This window comes from Ursus maritimus, unplaced genomic scaffold (assembly GCF_017311325.1).
Source record: "Ursus maritimus isolate PB19 unplaced genomic scaffold, ASM1731132v1 scaffold_2, whole genome shotgun sequence".
In the NCBI taxonomy this organism is placed as follows: Eukaryota; Metazoa; Chordata; class Mammalia; order Carnivora; family Ursidae; genus Ursus; species Ursus maritimus.
This window is the reverse complement of record NW_024424452.1, coordinates 49687856-49714498: the sequence shown is the minus strand read 5'-3', so window position 1 is coordinate 49714498 and position 26643 is coordinate 49687856. Positions and strand designations below refer to the sequence as shown.

Genomic DNA, 26643 nt, shown 5'->3' with positions numbered 1-26643 from the left:
TGGACTTCTCAGAAGAGACGCTGGAACAATGGGAACTATGGGGGCCGCGTTATTCTTACCATTTGACTGAACCTGGATGACGTCCAGTTTGACAGAGTCTGGTCAAGTCTCTCTCAAAGTCATCCCTGGACAACCGGCGTCAGAAGCAGGTACTTGTTAAAAACGTTGATGTCTCTCTGGACCTACACTCCATTCAGAGTTTCTGTGGTCAGGACCCAGGAATCTGAATTGTGAACAAGCTTCCTGTTGATTTTTACCCCTCCAGGAAACAGATGACACACCCAAATTTGGATAATTTGAGGAGTTAAATGAAGGGGCCATTCTCAAAGAGGTAGGTGCTGGTGTGTGAGCACCTCGGCTCAGGGATGCAGGGCATGGAGAGGGACTGGTTCCTGGAAACTGGAGTAGCTGGGTGGGATGGGGAGGACCACCAACAGGACCTCCTTGAGATTCTCAAGGTGGAGGGAGCCAGGAGAATAAATACCCCAGGCTTTCTTGGCTCCTGACCTCCAGCATCCTTCAGGCCCCCCACAGGTGAAGGGCACACAGGTCAGCCCCCAGGGTACAGGGCAGGGTAAAGATAGAGATAGACCAAAGGAGGTTGTCCAGCACTGGCTCAAGTTTACTGAACCTGGAGACTGGACTAAACTTTTGCCCTGTCACTGTCAAATCAAGGGCAGCCTCTGTTCATAAGAAAGTGAGACAGGAAAAGGGGAAAAAGGATGACAGGAGGAAAATGAAAACCCACCTATGGGAAACCCAGGAAAAGCCAGAGATCCAGAAAAGGAGAAGCAGGCAGTCAGAGGGGTACGAGCAAGTCTAGACTTCACTTCCCCGAGCTCTCCAAATTCCCCCTCCCACTGCTCTGCAAGTCATATTTCCACCTGCCTCCTTCCACCTGGCGCTCCTCCCCAGAACCCCAGGCTAGCACGAGCCCTTCTCCACGTGCTGAGAGTCTGGGCAGCATTTTGTGTATTTCAAGGCTTCTTCTCATAACCAATATCACTATAAGTGATCTCCCTTGTTTATGGGCACTTTTTTATTGACTCATTTGACTGATTCCAAAAGTTCTGCAACGAGTTTCTATCAAAGGTGTAACATTGAATAAGAAAGGTACAGCCTGAGTGACAGCTCCAAGACCAGAGGTGGATACATGATGGATCCCGAGAGGAAGCGCCTTTCGACATTTATTTTTAAAACTTTATTGAGAAGCCAGGCCAAATTGAAGATTATCTAAATGGTCTCAAACTCATACGTCTCCAGACTAGGAAATGCCGCCAGCTCCCTAAAAGTGTCATTTATCTCTTGGGTATCTTAGCGGTTAACGTAGCAGAACTTGTCCCAATCTACCCTTTCCTTTTTCAATAAGAAAAACGCAGGATTTTTTTTTTTTTCTGTTTGATGACATATTTTGCCCTTCAACGATATTTTCTTTGGCCAGAAATTCCCCTCTCAGCTACACTTGGCCATATTCCAGCATCCTTCTTGTTCCACCAGAGTCCTTATAAAGCCAAAGAGTGCAGCTTGAGTCTAACTGGGAAGAATGAAAGCAAAGCATAAAATTCATTGACTTTTCCTCTCCGCTTTTCATAAAAAATTAAATCTGAATTTTTCTCGGTAACCCCTCATCCTAAACCCATGCAACTGTCCATCTAAATGCACAAGCATTTTACCAAAATAATCAAGTCCACAGAGAAAGAATAACAAGCAATACTAGTTACCATTTAGTGAGGACAGATGATATGCCTGACACATTCTAAATACTTTATTCTGCTTTATTTTATTTAATCCTCAGAGTGACGTGATGAAGTAGGTATTATTACGATCATTGCTTTTCAAGTACGGAAATCGAGGTATAGAGTAGTCAAATAACTTGCCTCACATCACACTGCTAGTAAATCTTGGAGCCAGGATTAAAACTAAAGCAACCCAACTTCCGGGCCCGTACCCTTACCCACAAAGTCACGCTACCTCCCTGGGCATTACGAGCCCCGTATTTAAGTTTATCACTTTGTTTCCATTTGTTAATTTTCTTTTTTTTTCCCAAGACTATTTTGAAGATCTTATTAATTAATTAATTTATTTGACAGAAAGAGAGAGAACACAAGCTGGGGGAGAAGGAGAAGCAGATTCCCCACTGAGCAGGAAGCCGGATGTGGGGCTTGATCCCAGGACCCTGAGATCATGACCTGAACTGAAGGCAGACGTTTAACCCACTGAGCCACCCAGGCGCCCCTCCATTCGTTAACTTTCATCAGTGAGCTTTCCAAGAGTGCCAGATACTGGTGGTACAGAGATGCAGACGCTGATTCTCCCCTTCAGCAGGAACATCACAGGTCTGCAGGATAGAAGAGAACAGTGATGCCTCATTGCAACTTACATGAAAGACACAACTGGGTGCGTGAATAAAGTAGCGTGGGAAGACAGAAAGGAAAGTGAGCAGCTGTTTTTAGGGAAGTTGTGGAAAACTTTCTAGAGGGACATGACATTTAAGCTTGTTGAGTAGCGGGGACTTAGTAAATGTTTGTTGAATGAATGCACAGCAATAGAAGTCCATCAGGCAGAGAAGAAGATAATAAATGGAGGAAACATGAAAGGCAGAGGGTAGTTCTTGCCCCTGTTTCCCATCTGGGGATTCGGTAAATATGTGTGCCAAGTGCAGGGTGGGCAGACTGGAGGTTCGAGCCTGAGATCGAACTTCCCTGAGCTTCCCTGAGCACCTGTGTGCTGGACTTGGGACCTACCTGTGGCTGGAAGCCTGGCTCACTGGGGTAGCACAGAGCAGAGCGATCAGCCAGGGCAGGGGGTGAATGAATGGGAGTCATGGCCACACTGAGTTGCCTCTAGCAATGGCAGGAGCTGCGGGAGGCCACGTCAGCTCAAGAGCCCCTGAGAGCCCAGAGAGGAAGATGATGGGCAAGAGTTAGACTACACTAGTTGTAGAAAACATGTGGGAGGGGCATTTTCTCTGTACGTTCCAGTCACGATGACAATATGTTGGCACCCCCACTGCTCCGAGACCATGAAGCCACTCCTTCCAGAGTGTGAAAGGCTCATTTCAGTTGGACCTGCCAGGTTCATCCTTTGTGCTTGGCCTCAGTTATAGAAATAATTTCATTTTCTTTTTTCATTCACTAAGGACCAAGATGGATTTTCAGTCTGGATGTGTTGGTGGGGATTCTGCTCAGTGGCAGGGGCCTGGACCCATGTCCTCCCAAGAGCCCTTCCAGACTTGCATTCAGCAACCCCATGAGGGTCACCAGGAGTCCCCGCCAGGGACCCAGACTCAGCTGCAGAGTCACAGACGTAGGGCTGCACCAGCCAAATTCATGGATCTTTCCTGTTTGTGTTGTCTCTGACTCATCCGGCACAGATCACTCAGCACTATGAGGCTGGGCACACCATGTGCCTGGTACCAGCCAGGATGGGTAATGCTGCTAGCCTGGGTCCCAGGCCATTGGCATGCTGACTCACAGGCCGGACAACAGGACAGCGGCACACGCCATGCGTTTCTCCTTCCTTCCCCCCAGGATCCTCAGTCCAGGTTCCAACCTTGGAAATCTGACCGTCCCTTGTAAAGGATCTTGAAGTTGGGGGGGTGGTTGCAAGTGGAGACTGAATCCACAGCTTCCACCTAGGAAAGGCCTCTTGTGCTAAAACCCCATCAGAGCACAAGTGAGGAGTTTTCATTCATCAAACTGGGTATGATTCAAAGTTTTGCCAAAGCACAGGTCCTCTTCCTCTCCCTGCTCCCTTCTGCCACTTAGGCCGTTCCCAAAGCCTGGGGAAAGAAAGAAACAGAAGGAATTTAAGAGAAGAATAAATGATTTCTCATATGTCAGGCAAATAGACTGTGAGTTCGCTGTATATCGTCAACACTTATGGGCAGGGACTCAGGCAGGACCGTGACATCTGTCAGCACATGACTTGCAGGCTCGATGACAAAACAAAGATCCCCTTAGTTAAGCTGCCCTGCCCGGGTCTCCTGAATTCCTCTGTTGGCCTCAGATCTCTCCTCCAGCAAGGTAAATTAATTATTAAAATCTCTGGTGGAGGACAGTCTGCTGGATCCATGATATTACTTCACATTCACATGGGATAGATCTAGAGGTCTCTGCAACTCTCCCAAATACTATTAGGGCCCATCACGTACCCTCATAGAATGTGGAAAGGCATGACTCAGAATTTAAGTGAGCTTTTTCTGACCCTTAAGAGGGATTAAAGTGGGAAAGAACCAAGGTGAGCTAAGATGCTGACGCCAGATAGCGGTCTCCGGGCTGCAAGCTGGTGATTCGGCAATCGGGTGTGACGCCACGATATGGACACCTGCGTCAGGGCAGCTGGAGCAAATGCGCACGTGAGCACTGGAAAGTGGGTAGAAAGGCAGGAGGACGAGGATGAAGAGGATGTATTAGTAGTGACCAAATGGACGGTCGTTTCAAAGATAGTCACAGATTGGGTCTCAGCCCAGCTGTTCACCAGCCACGTGGCTTTGGCAACTTGGGAACTTTCCTTTCCTGTCAAGCGGGATAATGATCTTAAACTTGCTAAGTGAGGGGACAGTATCGACACCTGCCTAGCAGAGGCCTCGTCACCCAGTAGGTCATCAATGCAGGGGCACTATTATTATGAGTGAGATCTAACCCATCCGTGAATCAGCAAAGCAGGCCAAAAAATTTTATGAACAGTGAAAACTGCAGTTTGAAACCCCATATGCTTGTAAATATGAAAACATCTCCACATTCCATTCTGTGGTATACGAAACGCATTTATGTCATTCATTTTTCCCCAAAGAAACACTCTCAGGAAGTCATTGTTTCCTTTGTAGAGATAAGGAGACAGAGGCCCAAGGCCATACAGGTGGCAAATCCAGACTGGACCCCAAGTCCTGTGTGTCTTTGTGCCACCCCTGCAGTGGGACCGTGGCTTGAGTCGTGAATGTGTCCTTCAAGCAACATTTCTGTGTGACACTAAAAAGATAAGCTAAAAAAATGGGACCCAAAGACTTTGTGTTAACTGTAGAAACTCTAGAAACCATTCATTCACTTATTCACTCAAGGTGTATTTATGAAGCACCTACTATGTGCTAGGTCCAGATCCTGGGGATACATTAATGAACAAACCAAACAAAGATCCTTGCTCTTGAGAGGCAGACGGTAAACAATAGCAAACGAGGTATAGTATACAGTATATAAAAGCGGTAAGTGCTTTGAAAAGAGGAGAATAGAGCAGAGGAAGGAGGACCCAGACTGCAAGAGACGGGTGGTTACAATTTAAAATGGGTTAGTCTGAGGAGATCTCATTGAGAACAATATATAATGGAGAGGGGCAGGTGAGAAAGTAGATGGGTGAGGGCAAAGCATTCTGGGCTGAGGGAAAGCAAGAGCCAAGGCCCTAACACGGGAAAGTGCCAGCACGTTAGAGGAACCATCGGCACACAGGGCGCAGGGCTGGTACTATGGATTGATGGGTTGGGATGGGCAATCACCAACCGACAAGCTCAGTTTTCTGAAAGACTCCATTCGAGATTATTATAAGGGCCTTGCATTCAGATACTCACCAAACTAAAACTATCAGCCAGTAAATCGGGTAAGATTGTATTATTCCAATTTTAGTAAGGATTCTTCTTTAGCAAAGGGATCTTTTAAATAGTGAATTGTGTTTTCATACTTAAAACGATCCTGTCTCTGAAGGTTCCACCGATGTTTGACTTTGGGAGAACGAGTCTACGATGTGGAGGGGCCCTGGTCTAGGCATCTCTTTAATTACTCTTGGGCATTCTGCCTGCTTACGTGGTTATGCGATCCATCATGGCGGGCCACACACGCGTCCAGCCTTGTCACCCAGACACCAAAGACTTTCCATCTTCTGGGGCATCCTTCCCTCCGCTACCACTTTTTATACACCCCTCACTCCAAGTCACTCTAGAAAGCCTTCCATTGTTTGATTTAGAAGGAAAATGTCTCCTCTGTGTACGTGTTTGCATATAATGATAAGCTGTATGATGAAATCTAGACCAGCAGCTGGTTTTCCAATTGCTTTAAACTGATGTAAAAAGAAAATAATTCTCCTTGGCAAATAAATTATGCCCTGGCTGTATCCAGACCACTGCCTTTCCTGGTGTTTCCTATCTGCCCTTCCCTTGGCTTTCCCATGGCTGTACAATTATTGCAGGCAAGCCAAGGGAGCTCTAGACTGTTCCAGACCTTGAAAAGTTGAAGGTAGGAAACAAAGGAGACTGGAATATCCCCTCCCTGGGCCTTTGGGAGCAGCAGGTCTCAGCACAGTTGATCAAGCCTAGAAGATTATGCAGGGACTGCCACTCTCCCGCAAGAGGACATGGATAATGGCAGTCGTGGGGATTATAAAGGAAAGTGAAGCCCCTGCAGGTTGGCGGGGACTGGCCCCGTCCATCTGGCAGCCACCATGTTGGCCTTTGTGCAGGGGTGAGGAAGGGAGTGGGGATGCAGTGTGAGGAAGAACAATAGCCTCTCCTTTCAAAATCTCTGGGCTCAACTTTCCAGTCCGCCAGAGGCAAACCAGACACTTCAAATAATCACCCCAGACACCTGTGAAAATCAAACAGAAGGTAATTTAATATGCACTAGGCATTTAGTATGCATTATTTCATTTAACCAATAGTTATTTTGTATTTGTTATTTCCGTAATCCCCTCGGTGACCCTCTGAAATCAGTATTACTGTTAAATTCATTTTGTAAATGAGGGTGGTGAGGCTTAGACAGGGTTCGGTAACTTGCCTAAGGTTAACTATGTTGGGCGAGAGTTGAAATTCAAACCCTGGCTGACACCAAATTCTGTAAGTTAAATATTATATTCATCGGATTTTAACAAATCGGTTGAATCACAGGATTTTAACAAATACGTTAAAAAGTGGGGAATTTATCGTGTTTGACACAAGTCTTAGGCCTGATTTCTCTTACACATAAGGCCCCTCAGTTCAAATCCCAGTTCTTGTGTGTTCGTAATCCAACGTGCTAACACTCGAGGTCACCGACACCTTGGTTAATAGTGATTGGGATTAACTGGGGGTATTGGTTCCTCATTGGTCTGTGTAAAAAAAAGATATATATTAAAACTGGCAAATGTTATAGAAACGACTTTCGTGGAAGATATTTTTGAGGTAAAAGTTAATGCTCACCAAGGTTAGCAGCGGATAACATTCTAGGACATCCCTCCCTTATATCCCTCCCTCATTTCCCGGGGTGAGTCCCCGCTACCTGATCACGGGGAAGAAGATACAGGGCTATAATCCACTTTGCAATCTGCAAACTCATAACAGCAGGATTCCTCGTGTTTGATATTATGGTACCGGATATGTTTACTTGTCATATTTTCAGACTTAATCCAGGCTTTTTTTTTTCTTATACTGATGTTTTATTCTTAAATCAAGGATGAAAAATTGGAAGGAAATAATATCAAAGTTTGAGTTCCAGTTCCCCACTACCTTTTTATTTTAAGATTTATTTATTTATTTGAGAGAGAGAGAGAGAGTGCAAGTGCACGCGAGCGTGTGAGTCGGCGGGGGTGGGGGTGGTAGGGTGCAAGAGGGGAGGGAGAGAGACTCCTCATGCGGATTCCTTGCTGAGCATGGAGTCCACCTCAGGGCTCAACCGCAGGACCCTGAGATCACAACCTGAGCCGAAATCAAGAGTTGGCCACTTCACTGACTGAGGAGCCATGCAGGTGCCTCAATTCCCCACTATCTTTAAACGGATAACAATAATAGCAATAATAATAGCAACACCAACAACAGGCTGGAAAGCTGTACACAGTGAAGCAAAGAGACGGCCTAAGACAGACACACTCACATTCCAATCAACTACTAGGGAGGAATAATCCATACCGTAAAGTAGACATTTGCTTAGAATATCCTTTTCTTTCAAGTTTTCGTGTCAGGCCTTAATTTAATCTAATTTCCATTGGATAAAAAGGAAGGGCAGTCATGGGAGGGTGCCGTTTGGACTCCCTTATAGCACCACTGGTGCTGGGAAGAGTAGGAAGGAGACAGCTAGGAGATGGGAGCATAGCAAGCTGAACCCCAGAATCAAGTCTGTCACCCAACACAGTAGTTCACTCTCAAACCGATACTGTCGAGAAAGTCAGACTCCCAATAGACAGCAGCAGTGCTTATATTAAAACACATGAGGGGCCCTTGGGTGGCTCAGTCGGTTAGGCATCCGACTCTAGATCTCGGCTCAGATCTTGATCTCCAGGTCGTGAGTTCAAGTCCCATAGTAGTCTCCATGCTGGACGCTGAGCCTACTTTAAAAATAAAAAAATGAAAGAACATGTGTGTGCATGCGCAGAGTCACCAGTTATGCCGAAAAGCAATTTTCCCTCTTCTTTTCTCTATTGGGGTTTGGCATGGAGACTAGAATGAGAGAAAACTGCTCCAGGTCAATAGTTTTATTATATAAAACCAGGATTATATGGTTCCGTAAGGACAAGAAATACTCCTGGATTTATGAGGTGTAGAGAAAAGGAAATGAAGTTCTACACACACATACACACGTATGTGCACACACACACACACACACTCGTGCACACGCACACGTGCTCGCAAACCCTAGTCCTGATCCCGCCTGTCCCCGTCCCTCACCGCAACCACTGATTGCGAGGCAAACGTGCAGGGCAAGCAAGATGAAATAAGAAGAGAAAATTATGAGTGAAACAAGTAGTTGGTGCCATGAGGAACGTGGTTATGTGCTGTTTTCCACTCTCTCCATTCCTGTCCAGCTACTCAAAGCTTTACCGGACATGGTGAGAAACTCAAAACCTGTGAATCCGGAGGAAACAACCTGGTGACACTGAGTTTCCTGCCTGAAAACCTCTAGTTTACATCCTGACACTCCACAAAGCTATCTTGTATGAAGACACTCTCTTTCTATCTCAGCTTTACTCTAGCCTGGCCCTTGATGGCTTCCTGGAAACTTCTAGAACACGGGCTATTCTTGTAAAGAGTAAAGTTATTTTTTTAAAAATCAGCTTTATCAAGGTATAATTTATGCATAAAAATACCCAGTGTACAATTCCATGAGTTTGGCAAATGTAGACAGTTATGTAACCACCGCACAATTATAAAGCAGCTTCTTTACCCCTAGAAGTTTTCTCACGCCTCTCAGGAGCCCTGGCCCCTGGGCAGTGCTGATCTTTCAGCCACCGTAGTCTGCCTCCATAGAATTTCATATAAATGCAGGGGCGCCTGGGTGGCGCAGTCGTTAAGCGTCTGCCTTCGGCTCAGGGCGTGATCCCGGAGTTCCGGGATCAAGTCCCACATCGGGCTCCTCCACTGGGAGCCTGCTTCTTCCTCTCCCACTCCCCTGCTGTGTTCCCTCTCTCACTGGCTGTATCTCTGTCACATAAATAAATAAAAAATCTTAAAAAAAAAAAAAGAATTTCATATAAATGCAGTTAAGCAATAAGTGGCCTTTCAGTCTGGCTTCTTCCGCTTAGCGAACTGTTCTTCGTGAGATGCCTCCGTGCTACTGCACAAATCCCCAGGTCATTCCTTGTTCTTGCTGAGTCGTATCCCATTGTATGAAGATGCTGAAATGTGTTTATCCATAATACAAGCCAGTGGCATTGGAGTCATTTCCAGTTTTTGGCCATGATGAATGAAGATGCCACAGACACGTACAATTTTACGTGGACATAGTTTTTAAATGAGATAACTCTATTACTAAGTATTTATTGCATCCTTTCTGTTGTAAATTTGGTTTTCTCATTCGTTATACACTCTAATGGTTATTTATGTGTGTGAATGCTGGGTTTGTTTTGTTTTCATGTTACCCTTACATCTTGCTGCCTTGCTGAATTCTTTTATGGAGCTTTTTAACTGTTTATTCTCTGTGATTTCTAGGTATACCATTATGTCTTCTGCAAGTAGAGATTATTTTATTTCTCCTTTCATATCCATTTGCCCATGACTGTTTTCTCTATTCTAATTACCTCGGCTAGCACCTTGAGAATGCTGTTAGGTGGCCATGGAGGTGGTGGGCATCTTTTCTATATCCCTGATCTTGTTGGGAATGTCCCTAGAATTTCACATTTATTAAGATGATAGCTTTAGGATGGAGGTAGATAGCTATTATCGTTCTAAGGAGATATTTTCTCAAGAATTTTAATTAGAAAGGAATGTGGAATTTTGTCAAAGAATTTTAGCATCTCGAAACAATTGTGTGGATTTTTTTCCTTAGACCAATTAATATGATGAATTCTATTAATATAGTTTCCAATATTTAATCTTTGAATTCCTGGCATAAATCCCATTTGTTCACAGTGTATTATATTCATTATTTTATTAATGAGGCTTTAAAGTGTGTTTGCTAAAATTTCCTTTTAAGATTTTTCTACAAATATTCATAAATTGCATTGGTCTGATCTATAATTTTTCTTTTCTTTTCGGTGCTATTTTTATCAGATTTAGGTATGTTATACTTGCTTCATAAAAAGAATTTGGAAGTTTTCCTTCATTTCGTATGCTCTGAAGCAATGTGTGTGCCATATAAAATATATAGTTCGGACTAATTTAGTTATTTTTAACTCTAATGAGGTTATTTTATGGTAAATTTGCACTGAGGATCCCCAGGAACACCCTCTTCTTTCATTGCAAGAGGATTTTTTTTTTTTAATGTAATGTCAAAGCAAAGGTTTGGGCCAACTAGCATAATTTTCAGTGTTAGAGGTAAGTCTGAATAGTAGAGATACAGGTGTAACTCGGAAGATTGTCTCTTCCTGCTCACACACCCTGGAGATCTACCTTTCGTGTTTTGACACCATAGTTTTGCAAATCTCGCCTGGTCCACTCATGAGTTACATAATCTTGGATTGTCTCTTAACCTCCTGGGCCCTTCGCCAAGGATTGAATAAAATACCATTCCTGAGGAAAACTTTGTGATCTGGAAAAATAGATGTAATGTCAGTTATTATTAAGGCTTGTGTTGAGGAAACGGAGCGTTGGTCTGTATCACTTTGACCAGCTATTTCACTTCTTTAAATTTCAGTTTTACCGCTTGTTAAATAGAAATAGTGGGTTGTTATCATTTAATACTAATAAGCACTAGCACTGACCTGGTGTAACGACTCGGTAAGAGTAATACATTGTTGCTGCCTCTGTCTCAATCCCCCACTTCCTGGTGACTCCCCAGGATGCAGCTCCCACACAAGGGCTGGTTTCTAGAGGTGCCAGGGAGAGCCTATGGCAGCTTGTTACGGGGACACCCACAAGCCTGGAGTTCAGAGAATGGCTGGATTCCCTCTTACCTCTTGTGGGGTTCCAGCTCACCTCCTCGAGATCAGCTTCTGGGACGGTGAACACTGAAATCAGTGAGCAGATACATGGAAAGAAACGAAACACCAAAGAATGCTCAAATAGCTCATTTTGGATACAGATGGTAACAAACAGTTATTCTTTAGAGCTGAGAAATAATCTCAGCCTGTTCCCCCTGCCTCCCCCGGGGCCCAAAGTAATTGACACACACACACACACACACACACACACACCCCAAGTAATTAACACACACACGCCCCAAGCTGCGGGTCCCAGGAAGCCCTAATCAAGTGTAGCTGGGAGAAGCCGGGGGCTCTGCGGGGCAGGGAAGTGGAAAATATAGGAAAATATAGGAGGGAAAAGGCACCTAATGAAGGGAAGAAGGTGGTTCAAATGGGCTTTTAACTTACATGCTAACTCCTTGATAGAAAGGGAGGGTAGAGAGGGGGAACCCTGGGCTCCAGAGGGAGGAGGAAACCTGCCACTTGGCAGGACTTTCCCCATGGGGCTCTCTTCCAGGTCTAGGTACAGAGTACAGCCCAAGACGTTCCCACTAACGTGTGAGATACGGCCCAAATGTAATAAACCAGGTGAATGTAGTAACAATAAAAACACAGCACTAGGAGGTTATGGGGGAAGATATTTCTGTTTTCAAAACTTTGTTTTGAAAAACAAACCAAGTAAGTTTATTTGAAAAACAGCTTTTTCATTACACTTTGTTGATGACGGGTGGTTTATTACACTTTAGTATACCTACGCTAGATTGCAGCCAGTCTAGTCCGAGCCAGGGTCCCCAGCAGCCCCCAGTCTTTAACCACATCCACAGTGGAACCTTTCCACAGACACCGCAGCCCTTCTCTGAACTCCAGTGCCTATCCCCTGTGGAAGACTTCTTGGTTTTTCAGCATATATGATAAAAGGAGCAATCCCTCAGAGCATGCGGGAGTTATCTGGTCGGTGTGAGTTGGCTGCTTCTCTGGAACTAGATTCCGAGCTCCCTGAAGGCACGAATACCACTCCTTGTCTCCTCTTTCTGCCTCCTGCCCTCTGCCCCTTACGACACAGATTGAGCACCTCGTATAGAATGCACCTAGTGTATAATGCACATCAAGTATAATGTGTCCAGCATGTAATGCCCCTAGAGTGTAACGCACGTAATGTGTATTGCATGTAGCTTGTAATGCCTGTAGTGTGTAATACACATAGTTCGGGGCGGGGGGCACATGGTGTGTAATGCACCTAGGGTGTAATGCACGCAATGTATATTTCATATAACTTATAATGCCTGTAGTGTAATACACATAGTTCAGGGGCACATGGCGTGTAATGCACCCAGACTACAATGCCCCAGGCACCATATAATGTGATTGTCACTGCACAGATGGCCGTACAGGCATCACCACTAAGTTCATCTTCCTCTGTCACTATGCAAATTCCATGTCAAGGTCTTTTACTATGTTTGTTTGTTTTAAGCGTACGCAGCCTGCACCAGCAACTCCCCTTCCTTTCACTCTTTTTAAGGGCAGTTCTTCAGGGACCTCAAATAACCAAAGGAAAACCCCGGTACATTTTCCAATCCTTTGCGCCCGCTCACCCCACCTGCTGCTGCAGCACCATTTGGCACTTTCGGTTTCTCTCCCATTGTGAACACACCAAGAGGACGGGGATGGGATCCGGTTCTCCTCCTGGATCATCGCACACGTGGCCCCTCATGGCCTTATTGTGGCTGGACACCCACAGCCGGACCTCTGGGGCACACAGGGAGAGGGCAGCGGGTTCTCGGTGAGGTCGCTCTTTAAAAGTTCCCCTCTGCCCTTTGTCTCCACGCTTTGTGGCCTGCCAGCAGTGATGTCGACCGTCTTTACTTGGCAGCCACAGCCTCTGAGGTCATCTTTTCATGGCGTGCTGTTTCCTTCAGCCTTTAGACTCTCTGGCTGTAACTCAATGCTTTCAATCACAACAACCTGTGAGGAATGCGGTGTCGAAGAACATGGCCCTTGCTGGCACCAAGGTAAGTGTGGACATGTTCTTGGGGGAAGGAGGGAAGCAGGGAGCCAGCGGCGGGCTGGTGAGGATACCTGCGTGAGAGGTGCTCGCTCCAGCCCTTGGCAGGACATCAAGTCCCAAAAGGAGGAGAATGACCCGTCATGTTCCGCCTCATCCGTGCTGTGGCTCGGAGGGTAAAACGAGCTGTCTGTTCACGGGCCAGGGTGAGCAGAGCCCCGGTGAGGCCAGTACGTGTGCATGGCCACACACGATGACATCCGTGACTAAGGAAGAAACTCTTGGATAATGCTACACCTTGCTGGAGGGGAGGGGGCGAAAACATACGCACCACAAATCAGTCTTGCTCCTAGAATGGCAAAAGGCAAAAGGAAGTGCTTTCTGATAGGGAAGTGAAGGCACACAGGAAGGGTGGTCATGAACAGAACGAGGTCCTCCAAACTCTAGATGGTGGTCTTCCGTGGAATGTCGTAACAGTTTCAAAGTACAGTGAGATCCCAAGTGTCATTCACACGAGGACTCGAGTGTTAATACACATGGGGCACAACTTGTTGTTCGGTCTTTAAGTATTATGGTTTCTATCCTGAGGGCTTGCTGACCACTTAGAGCAGGGGAATAACTTAGAGCCCTTTCAACTTTAAACCTAGTCGTGTCTGATCGTTGAAACAGCCTCTTTAGTGAATGTTTAGGTCACGTGCTAGGCTCTCGGCTGCCTCTGCCTTCTGCCTCCCTCCCTGGAGGGTGGTATCCTCAGAGATGGTGTCCGGGCAACTGATGCTGCCGTATGGCGGAGGGGAGAACTGTGGGTCCTCTGGCCTCTCTACTACCTAGAGAATCTGACTGCTTCCCACCCCCTCGCCCCCCTCCCCTTGCTGCAGCTGAAGCACAAGTACTCCTAGGGGGTTATGGAGTCGACTCCCTGGGGACCATTTCCAGGTTCTGACCATGATACATAGGAACCAGGGTAGCACCTGCAAACTAAGTTGTAAAGTCTCCTGTCATCAGACCATGCAGTACGGCCACGTTGACCTTGATGGGGCTGTACCCAGGTCAGGATGAATCTGCCTTTTGTCGGACAGCCCAGAGGGAGCAGACCAAGAGACCCTCCTCACCCTCAGTGTCTCTCTCTCTCTCCCTCGCTCTCTCCCTGCCTGCTTCTCTCTTTTATAGATCCTGCTCTCTGGGCCTCACAAACTTAGATGTTCCAGAACATAAATTTAAGCTCCCAAGAAAGTAAGAACAACCAGGGGTGACAGGGTGATCGTCTACGCCTGTGAAATTCCAACACGATTTAGAGACACTTCACTTTAAAATAATAATCTAACTTGGAAGCCCCGTATGCCAGACAGAGGAAGGAAGAGCTGGCCTGCTGAGGCAGGCAGGGAGGGACCAGAGCTTATGGGATATGAATCCCAGGGCTTCACAGGCATCATCTCTAAAATACACTGATCTTTTTCAAACCCATCATCTCCCAGATGGAGAAGTTGGGCTAATGAATGGAAGTAAATTATTATGCAAGTTGCAAATGGCAGAGCCAAGCCTCAAAACCTTTCTCTGAACTTTCCACTATATCATGCATTTTGTTCCCCCCAAAACCTTAACTGGATCACAAGGACCGCATGCTGCTGATGTTCAAATGGCAGACCCACGTGCTGGTGCTCCAGGGACAATGGGTTTCATTGGCAGGAAGGAGCAATTCACTATCAAAAACAAACATTCTAACAGTCACGCTTAGATGCATAACAAGTGAAAAATTCAAACATGTTTCAATCTGACTAGTCTTTGCTTAATGACTTCCTCATGTCTGGCCCTAATGAGACATCCCCATAAAGCCTCTTTGAAGCATATAGTCATCCTAACGTCACAAGGACACAAGCAGACGCTACCCGCTAAATACTCTGTGTAACCTGGGTCTGTTCTGATTCATAGACTGCTGAGAAATGAATAGATAAACCTCAGGATGTTAGTGGACTGTTTCACATACTCGCTGAAGAAAGCTCACTTGAGGCTTACAGAGCAGAGGAATATATAAATGACTTAAGCCATGATTAGGATGTCCTGCCAAAATGACACAAAAAGAAGTGAATTTAGGGGAGAGAGTGAAGATAATTTTTTTTTTTAAGTGTCAGGCATTTTCATTCCCCTATCAAGCACTGGCATTTGAATCTTCCAAGCCCAAGCCATTGCTGGCTGGGGGGAATGGGGATCGATGCACCCTCTATTGTGTGGCCCATGATTTGTATACTCATCTTGTCACTACATGTGTTCGGGCAATGACTGGCCAATGATATCTGCAAACCACCTGGTACGTGAGGATAGAGTCTTGCGTGGGCCACCGTTTGGGAAGCAGTGGCTGCTTCCTCGCTTCACTGGCATGATCACATCCTCTTGAGATGACGAAATGCCATTAGAAGCTAAGAGGTAGGCGATCCATTTATAGGACAACTGAATGACAGAGGGCAGATGGCTCTGATTCTGAGATGGTTCAAAACAGTTCTTCCTGGGGTGAGAGGAAAGTTGTAAGTAACTAAGGAACCATGTCTGAAAATGCCTATGTCCTGGTACACATGTGGGGTGAACATTTATGCAACAGGTGTCTGCCAAGCAGAGGACACATGTGGAAACTTATACCCAAAACCCTTACCAAAGCACTTACGATAGATCTGCCGAGCCCTGGGCACTGGGCTGAGTGTTTTACATCTACCTTCTCATTCAATCTTCCCAACTAGCCTTGGGGAGAGATATCATTGTCTTTATTTTACAGATGAGACTCCTGAGGCACAGAAGGGTTACAGAATGACCTCACGGCCCTTCTGCTAGTGAATGGTTGAGTTGGGACATTAATCCACATCGTCTGTCTGCAGAGCCTGTGTTTATTTCCTTTTTCATCTTCCTGGGATAGGGGACTGGAGAATTTAAAGATGTAATTTTAGCCTTCCAGGAGATTACTGAGAGTGAAATGACTCTAGAACAATTAAAAGTAGCCCATGAGCCAGGACCAAAGACCATAATGTGGATTAAAGACAGCACACCAAGAGCAGAGAGAGTTAAAGGTATATGGTCTGTATATGCCCAGTTAATCTAGAAAGGCGTCCTAAATGGATGTGAGTTTTGAACCAAGGCCTAAAAAGTATGAATGACTATTTTTAGCCTCATCTACGGCAAGTGTTAAGTTACTGTGGTTCCATCAGCCTACCTCGTGCTTATTGGAGGGTGTGGGAAATACACTTCTTACCCTGGAAAACATGATGTGCTAGAAATCTCTGGCAGGTGGAATCGTATTTTGACTACCAACCAGCTGCTCAAGGAAACCTTGGTTAGGGACCTGATTTGAGGTGTTTGATAACTAGAGCCCCAGTATCTTTTCTCTTCTTTTTTTTTTTTTTTTTTTTAAGATTTTATTTATTTATTTGACAGAGATAGAGACAGCCAGCGAGAGAGGGAACACAAGCAGGGGGAGTGGGAGAGGAAGAAGCAGGCTCATAGCGGAGGAGCCTGATGTGGGGCTCGATCCCATAACGCTGGGATCACGCCTTGAGCCGAAGGCAGACGCTTAACCGCTGTGCCACCCAGGCGCCCCTCTTTTCTCTTCTTTATCGTTTTAGAGGACAGTGCCAAGCAGGAGGTATTAACAGTTATCAAGTTCCGTATAAGTTCTGCTAGTCTGGAGACCAGTAGACCAGGCATAAATGGTAGACATTTGGAGCAACTTTAATAATTAAAACATGAGCTCATTGCTGGCCCTGGAAAGGAGCAATGGCTAAGAGCAGGAGTCCAGTTTCTAGAGTGTGAAGAATCCTCAAACTTTGGTTGAGTGCGAGCTTTCTTTTTTCTTTTTTTTTTTAGGTTTTTATTTATAAAAATACGTATTTTATGAACAGTCCGACAAAATTTTGTTTACATGTTTTGAATGTTGTTGACATCTTAATTTGTGGAATCTTCCAACTGTACTAGCAAACAATTTTTAATTGAAAGCTGAACTCACAATAAAGTGATTAAAATTTATAGGTACAACAATGAACAAAGATGTGAAAGACAGATAGTTGAGATTTAACACATTCAGCGACAAAAGTCTAGATATGGCCTATTAGAGTCAGAATTGTTGCTGAGACCCTCACCATCATCTAGAATCCTTGACGGGATATACTTCTTTTTTTTTTTTTAATTATATTCAGTTAGCCGCTGTGCAGTACATCATTAGTTTTTGATGTAGAGCTCAGTGATTCACTAGTTACGTGTAACACCCAGTGCTCATCACAACACGTGCCCTCCTTAATACCCGTCACCCTCTTACCCCTCCCCCCACCCCGCTCCCCTCTGAAACCCTCAGTCTGTTTCCCAGTGTCCATAGTCTCTCAAGCTTCTTCTCCCTTTCTGATTTCCCTCCCTTACCCTGTGGTCCTCGGGGCTATCGCTTATGTTCCACATAGGAATGAAACCATATGATAATTGTCTTTCTATGCTTGACTTACTTCACTTAGCATAAGCCCCTCCAGTTCCCTTCACGTCAATGAAAATGGTGGGTAATTGTTCTTTCTGATGGCTGAATAATATTCCACTGTATATATGGACCACATCTTCTTTATCCAGTCATCTGTTGAAGGTCATCTCTGCTCCTTCCATAGTTTGGCTATTGTGGACAATGCTGCTGTGAACATTGGGGTGCATCTGCCCCTTCTTTTCATTACATCTGTATCTTTGGGGTAAATACCCAGTAGTGCAATTGCTGGGTCATAGTGTAGCTCTATTTTTAGCATCTTGAGGAAACTCCATACTGTTTTCCAGAATGGCTGTACCAGCTTGCATTCCCACCAACAGTGTAAGAAGGTTCCCCTTTCTCCACATCCTCGCCAACATTTGTTGTTTCCTGTTTTGTTAATTTCTGCCATTCTAATTGGTGTAAGGTGGTATCTCATTGGGGTTTTGATTTGTATTTCCCTGATGGCTAATGATGTGGAGCATTTTTTCATGTGTCTGATAGCCATTTGCATGTCTTCTTTGGAGAAATATCTGTTCATGTCTTCTGCCCATTTTTTGACTGGGTGAGAACTTTCTTATCCATGTCAGGTATCAGAGCGGGTGATGGAGTTAAGGAAAAAGGAGGGATAAAGAAAGAGACCTGGTTTTATCTGTCACCAGCAGGTTGGACTATCACTCCATACTCTACTATTCTCATTTACATAATTCAAATGATACAACATATTTGTATGTGAAATATATGCAAAAGTGCTTGGTCAGTTCAAGAAATCCTTTAGTCATACCATACATTAATACCCTGGATCCTTGCTATACAATTTCAGATCAATGAAATTCTTATATTTTTATAAAAGATCAAATTTTTTCTCACTTACTTATAATGAAAAATAACGCCAGGAATAACATATCATTTAAAATAATGGGTCAGTATTCACAATAAAAATATTTTTAAATCTCTTTTAAGATTTCTAAGTGGTTATCACTGCTTTGGAAAACAGCTGTTATTGACTATTAAAAGATCCAACTTGCCATCCATGGTGATAGATGATGGTAGCTACCCTTGTTTTTGTTTTTTGTTTTTTGTTTTTAAAGATTTTATTTATTTATTTGACAGGGAGAGACACAGCCAGCGAGAGAAGGAACACAAGCAGGGGGAGTGAGAGAGGAAGAAGCAGACTCCCAGCAGAGCAGGGAGCCCTTTGTGGGGCTTGATCCCAGGACCCTGGGATCACGCCCTGGGCCGAAGGCAGATGCTTAATGACCGAGCCACCCAGGCGCTGGCACAGCTACCCTTGTGATCAGAGCATAACACATACCATTGTTGAATCAGTGTGTAACACACCTGAAACTAATGTAACATTGTGTGTCAACTCCATTGCAACTAAACAAATGAATAAACAAATATTGAATTTTTCCGTTATAATGAGAATGATGACTGATATTCTTTCTACAAATAGGCTTAGGTTTCTACCCTTTTCCTTGAAGGCATGTTGAAAATATTAGCCAAACGAACTGAAAAATATTTGATGAGCAATGACATAATTTAAAAGTTCTGAGGTGAAAGAGTGTCTTTGTCATTTTGTAGCTTCTAATAAATAATTCACCACTGATTAGGAAAAGAGATTTCTGGCCAATAAATTATAAGTCTCCCTTATATTAAAAAAAAAAAAAACCCTCAGTGAATTAGAGTAAAACACCATGATAATGTAAAAAAAAAAAAAAGTAATAAGAAAAATCATTTTTTCAGTGTTTAAAAAGAAAAAAATCCAATTCAATGAGCCTGAAAGCAGAATACTCAGAGTCTAAATCATGGCAGTGTAAAAATTTTAAATTTTTCTTTTTTGTGTATTTTTTTTATCATTTGAATGAAGATGTTATCACTGACTTGGCTAAGTGACGTTGGTTTAGCTGTTCTGTACCATTGGCCACACACCTATAAAATATCCTAATTAGACTCCCTTGGGATAGAATGGGAAAAGATGAGATCGTATTTGCTGTTACTGACCCTCGGGTGTCACAGACAAAAGAACTACATAGCCCCCAGTTCTGATATCTTCAAGGGTAATGATAATGTTCAACCATATCCCTTTTTTTCTTCAATTTCTTCCAGCAAAGTGATGTTCAGTTTTCAATTACTAGCCAGCTGGAGGAATGCCAACCCACCCTTCCCTCCCATGTGTGGATGAAGGTTGCAGAGCCAACCTGTGTTGTGTTGAGGCAGCAGTGTTGATACAACTCGGAGTGCCCTTTCACCCTCTTCCCTGATTCCAGCGCCCAGACCTGCTGTTCTGGGAACCACTCGCAACCCTAATTAACCAGAACCTGATAAATGCATCCTCAGCAGCCAGACAGTGAGGGCAGTAACCTGGCTTCCAGCATGAGGTCCAGCCCTCCAGGGTGGTACTGGAGTGAAGGCTGGGTCCCAGACTTCCTACATTCAAACAACCAAGCTGGGAAGCAATGAGTAGAATGGGTAGGAGTGAGCGCCAGCAGACCCAGGAAGTTGCTCAAGCAGTTATTAGACTTTGTGGCTCTAGGAAGAGAAGTGAAGACCCACGGAATACACAACTGAAGGAAAGGTTACCTATAGCTGGTGGGGAGATCGGGGGGGGGGCAGTCTAGGGGAAGTTCATGGGTTACTAGCAGTTTCCTTCAAATCGGATTTGGGGGAATTTAAAGCAAACGAAACTGGGCAATTTGCTGTTGTTATATATTTTCTTAAGTCTGCATTTCTTATAATTGTCATGACCAGTTTTTATTTGTTTGTTTTATAACATAGGTCATGTAGGAAATATACAGGTTAAGAACAGAAAATCCCAGCAAGGGGCTGCTGACAGGGAGAGACCAGAAGAGTCAAGTGCCTGTAGACCTCTGTCTAGGGGGTTCATGGCTCTGAGGACCCACTTCTCACACCAGGAGCATTGCAACTGGAGGAGGAGCCCTCCAAGCTCAAGGGATCCAGCAGCTTTAGGAGAAGCACTGGGTGCTCATAGTTTTTATGGATAAAACTCAAGAAAATGCCAACCTTGTCTTGTGAGTAGGTTTGCTTATGAGGGGAAAATGTCACATCTGTGAAAGGGACAGTCCCTCAGGGAATTGCTGTTACACTAAGAGTCCATCTCACTTTCTTTCCACAGCCCGCTCAGTCAAGCATGCCACAGACAGACATACTGGTGAGATACTGGCTTCTTCCTGTCCAACCCCAGCCCTTCTGCTACTTCTATAACCACTGCTTCCACTTCCTGAAACCATGACTTCCCCGTGTCACACCTGCCTGTAGGAGGGGAAGCAGTGGTGAAGGTAAAAATCATGGTAGTGGGCACCTGGGTGGCCCAGTCGGTTAAGCATCCGACTCTTGATTTCAACTCAGGTCATGATCTCAGGGCCGTGAAATCAAGCCCTGAGTTGGGCTTCACGTTCAGCCCATAGTCTGCTGGAGATTCTCTCTCTCCCTCTTTCCCTGCCCCTCTCCCAGCACGCACTCTCTCTCTCTCTCTCTCTCTCTCAAATAAAGAAATAAATAAAATCTTTTAAAAAATCATGGTAGTAACAGAAGTAATTCATAGCTCTGAGTCTCCAACCCACAGATTTACTGAACATGCGATGACCCGGTTTCTATCCTTTCTTGTGAGTCCCTGATTCCAGGTATCTAATAATGCCATGTTGAAGATGTGTCATCGTTTGGGTCTCTCCTCACCCGCAGAAGGAATTGTTGAGGCAGAAATTAGGGAGCAAGTCACTTATTTGGGAGAAGATTGCGAACAAGAGTAGGGAGTGGGGAGTGCGGATGACAAGAGAAGGTGGCCAATAAAAAGGTAATGAATAAGTGACCACTTTGGGCAACAGAAGTTTACTCCTGCTGGGAACTCCATGGGTCACATGTTTCAGAGGACATCCCCCAGATGTCCAGAGGTGTAGGGGAAGTGGGTTATTAATACACTCACTCCCTTGGTGTAGGTTAAAACTCTTGCAAGGGGGACATTAATTCGCTAGGATTTCTGACCTATGGTACAGGTGGGAAACCAGTCTCTGGTGGTCAGAGAAAGCCATCGCGCAAAGAAATACAAAGGGTGGTGGTTGAAAGGTGGCCCTTGTTCACAGAGGTGGGAAGAGCAGGAGATGTAGGTCCGAGCACTGACCAATTCTGTCACAATATGAAAGTTTCTCACTACTTTCTGCTCTACCACTTGTCTGTGACAACTGACTGCATTGATGATGTCTGCTTGAGCACTCCTCCTATAAAATGATGGCTGAGAGAGGAGAGGACTACTTCCCCACTAGGGTTGCAATTTAGTAAAAGGCTCCCCAACGTGTGGGCACATTCTCCGTCTTCTTAGAAAACCCATCTCCAAGGATCTCAGCACAGGATTTCCAGGCTGGGCTAAATGGGTTAAAGGTACATGGCACCAACCAAAGTTCCAAACAAAATCATGTTTGTCTGCTGAAAACACCTACGATCCTGGACACAGAAGGCAACAAGGTGAGTTGTTCACGCACCTAGTGATTCTCTGAGGTAAGTTGGCGTAGTCTAGCCTCTTCTTTCCTAGGATCCAAAGCCCAGTTCCAGGCCTCGTTCTTGGTCTCAACGTCCACGGAGCTATCCACCTTCTGAAGTCCATCAAATGCTATGCCGGGTCCCTGGAGGTGGGCATGTGGTTTAGACCTCCATAGACCCCACATGCCCACATTGTTTTGAATCATGCTCCAATCACACTGGGGGTTTCTGAAAGATAGCTCTGCTTCTAATATCTTTGTACGTACCAAGTACAACCTCTGGCACTTGAAGATAGTAAATCTTAGCTAAATGGACATGCCCAGAAAAGGCAGAAGCATAAAATCTCAGGATCCCACCCCATATCCTTGTGTTTCCAGATCATAGCTGATGGTGCTCTTTCAGCTAGGACATCTGCATTATCTCTGCAAACACTGCCATGTTTTTGAGGGAACAGGTGGGGAAGGGCCACTTAGCTTTGAAGCTTTTGTTTATGACACGAAGAGAACAGATGTCAGCCAAACGAGGCATGAGGGCCGGATATGGCACTGCAGTCTCCTGCATGTAGAGAGAAGGAGGATGTGAGGGGAGAGACAGCCTAGAGCACCTGGGAAGCTCCAGGTATATTGCTCCACTGTGTTCCTGAACTTCAGAGGACAACTTGATGGACCCACAGGGCATGGGCATTCCCTTAGTTTCTGAAGAATGGAGATAATAGCAGCAATGAGCTGGTGCTCAGGACCTGGGTTTGGAAGGAAACTTGGAGGTCATCTGATCTATTCGTTTCACGTTTCGCTTGAGGACTTGGAGGCCCACAGATGAACAGTAACATACTCAAGGTCACATAATAGTTGGTAGCTAACCATAGGGAAGTTCTTGTTTTAGGAGATGCTTGTGGGTTGCCAGGCCTCTTCGTTAAGGGAAGACCCATAAAAGTTCTACATCTTCTAAATACAAACCTAATGTGTCATATAATCACCGAATATCATGCTGCTAAGTATGTACATGTAAGTTACATGTAAGTTACAAAGCAGGTAACTTGCACAAGGACTAATCACACACACACACTTCTCAATCTCCATCTGAGGAACTTGAATATGGCTCTGATGCCTGTCTATCTTGGCTGTGATAGGAACATCCCAGAGATAATGGACTGGGTAGTGTGTCTGGAATTAGTGAAGTTCATTCTCTTTCTCTCTCTCTCTCTTTGTTTTTTTTTTCATTTGTAAGTTATTCTACATGCAAGTATTTGGAGATCATCTGTCTATGCCTACCGTGATAAAAATTGCTGAGATTCATAACAGAACATCCCTAATCCAATATGGCTATGCTCTCTATCTTTGGGGAATTTGATGGCTTAACAGTCAAGAGCAGACTCAGCATTCGGGAGATGGTATAAAGCAGAGTATGACTAAATGGTAAAACAGGTAGTCTGTGCTAAGGATGCTCAGAGGTAGGTGGGCTTCCTGGTGGCTGAAGTGAGCAGGGAAGGAAGAGGAAGAAATGAATTTTAAAAGATTTTATTCGTTTATTTAAGAAAGAGAACACAAGCAGGGGGAGGGGTTGAGGGAGAGAGAGAGAAGCAGATCCCCTGCTGAACAGGGAGCCTGACTCAGGACTCTATCCCAGGACCCTGAGATCACAACCTGAGCCCAGGGCAGATGCTTAACCGACTGAGCCACCCAGGCTCCCTGAAGAAATGAACTCTTTGTGATACCAAGGCGCAGGGATGGGAGGAGGGCAGAACGTCGAGTACCTGCTGCTCCCATCTCCAGGTCAGACAAACTCAGAGCTCCCAGACAAATCACAGGTGCAGAGAAGACCTTGCCTGCCCCAGCTCTGTTCTCCAGTGGGGAGTATGAAGCTGTGTGTATTGTAACTTTAAAAAGTCCCTCGGACCCGCTCATTACTTCAGGCAGAGGATTAATTAAGGCAGAACTATAAAATACAGCACTCAGTTCCTGAAAGGATTTTGTTAGAGAGCAATTCTCAACTTGTATGACACCGGGTTTAGAAACTTCACGAAGATTTATGGAAAGTGTAAAACACTGCTACAACTATTAAATGAGAAAATCTAAAACCCGAGAATGAGTGGCAGGGGAGAATGGAGAAATTATAAATCTGCCAAATGTTTGAGTCAACATCATATTGGAAGACAAATTGAAAACACCTGACTGTGAAAAATCATGGTCGCAGAGTGGATTTGACAAGCTCTTGGTTAGGATGGTAGAGTGTAAAAAGCTGAGACCCACTGCATTTGATGGTTCTGTCTTTTTGCCAAATTCTTCCTGCCCAGAAGGGATTGCTTTTGATTGCTTTTCTTAGTAGACTGTATGGGTTGGTGAAAAATGCTGTCCATAAATTAAATATAAAATAAAAATCAAATAATAAAATGTCAAGACCATATATAAACATCTGGACAAAATGTTAAAAAAAAAGTCAATCTGTTATATATAATCCCCAATATGTAGTCATTTAGATGACTGACAGAATTCTCATTTATTTCTAAGCATTGGATATTTTATAGAAGCGAATTCCATTAGCCCACATTTATTCGTGAATATTTGCCCTTCATAATTTTCATCCTGGTAACATTGCTCCATTTTGAAACAGTAGTCGAAAGTAGTATGGTTAGCTACCAACTATTATGTGACCTCTCAGTAAAATCTTCTTTTGTCTTTGCAGGACAGCCATAATGGAGTCAAATGGCAAGGAGAGGTCTACCCATGTGAGGACTGGAGGGAAAACCAGCTAATCCTCTTCTTGTCTGGACTAGTTGTCCTTCATGGTTCCACCTCCCGACTTTGCTCAACGACTAGCTCTCCTTAAGAACATGCTAGTGGTACAGAGGGGTGTCTGTTTGCTGTCTGGTCCCTTAGACCCTAAAGTTTAGAGACCAAGCCTGAAACAGAGAAACATGGTGGCCGTGGTGTGCTGGCTTCTTCTTTTCCTGGATATCACGTGTAACTGACAAACTTAAAAAGACAATGAGAGAACATCTGAGGGGCTGATGCTATGTAGCCACCTCGAGGGAAATGGCTTGTTCTGGAATATGGCAGAAATATCTAAATATCCTATTTAAATCACTTTGGCAATTTTGAGATGAAAATATGGAAGGAGGAAATGAGGGATGTAATCATCATACAGGATCATATAACTCACCTTAGAACGCAAGTAATCCACCTTAGAAATTGACAGACACACACACACACACACACACACACACACACGCGCCTTCACGGATGAGAACATTAAGGATCAGGGACGTGAAGTGACTCATCCTGACACAAGACTAATTAGAAGCAAAGCTGGGGCTAGAATGCAGACCTCTTAATTTTTAATGCATTTCTTCACTGCACTGTGCCTTTTGATCTGCTGGAATAAATCCATCCAAACTTCAGAATGATTTGAACTATTCGAAATGAGACATTCCCTCCCCCATCATGTTGCCCTCAGCTGTCTCTGCCCCTCCCAGGATGTCCTACAGCGCAGAGCCTATCACCTTATTTCTTTTTACAAAAACCTACAGCAGCTCCTCATTCCCTACCACGAGAGCCTGCAAAGCTCCACGACCTGGTTCCCCCTTAGGTCACTCCACTCTGTCCAATGCCTTTTCACTTGGAGAGTTTTTCAGCCAAATCAAACCACCTGCCGCTCCACTTCCTCCTCCACCCCCTGTACCTCTGCTCTTCCTATTCATCCCTCCACAGAAGCCCCCCATGGCAGGCTTCCCTGGAAAAATTCCGCTCATCCTCCAAGGCCAGATCACATGCTGTCTCCTTTGGGAAGCCTTCCAGGAGACCCAGCTGTCTGGGACTGCTCTCTTCCACTTCGTGTATGTGTCTGCATCAGCCTGTTTCACTGTCTACCACCTGCTCCTCCATAAGTCCCTGGAGGGAAAATCCCTCTTACTCATCACTGCAACTCCAGAGCTCTGTACCGTGCAAGACACGAAGTAGGTACTCAGTTAAAACAAGCTCTTGAATAAATAAATGTATAGTTGTATTAACAATACAATAGTTCCACCCTCTTCGGCTCCAGAATCGGTGAATTCTCATGAAAGTAATCCAAATATGGGACATCAGTGAATAGATCAAGTAATTAGTCAATTGCCCATTTTTTATTACAAACTTGTTTTGCGTGATTTCTTTTTTTTTTTTTAAGATTTTATTTATTTATTTGACAGAGAGAGACAGTCAGTGAGAGAGGGAACACAAGCAGGGGAAGTGGGAGAGGAAGAAGCAGACTCCCAGTGGAGGAGCCTGATGCGGGGCTCGATCCCATAACGCCGGGATCACGCCCTGAGCTGAAGGCAGACGCTTAACGACTGAGCCACCCAGGCGCCCCTGTTTTGCGTGATTTCTCTATCACCCTACCCTCT

The 26643-nt window shown here is 44.7% G+C and overlaps 2 long non-coding RNA genes across 5 annotated transcripts; both read left to right on the top strand.

Annotated features, from left to right (window-relative positions):
• LOC103658210 lies at window positions 1–26335 on the top strand. Of its 4 annotated transcripts, XR_567067.1 has the most exons (5): window positions 1–149; window positions 266–331; window positions 13209–13301; window positions 20550–20803; window positions 20908–21115. It is a non-coding gene; the product is annotated as an uncharacterized LOC103658210 (long non-coding RNA). The 4 variants fall into 4 exon arrangements; XR_567071.1 differs by lacking the exons at window positions 20550–20803; window positions 20908–21115 and adding an exon at window positions 24948–26335; XR_567068.2 differs by lacking the exons at window positions 20550–20803; window positions 20908–21115 and adding an exon at window positions 18885–18945.
• LOC103658209 lies at window positions 2167–4687 on the top strand. Its single transcript, XR_567066.2, has 2 exons — window positions 2167–2397; window positions 3140–4687. It is a non-coding gene; the product is annotated as an uncharacterized LOC103658209 (long non-coding RNA).
• Window positions 26336–26643: the final 308 nt, after the last annotated feature.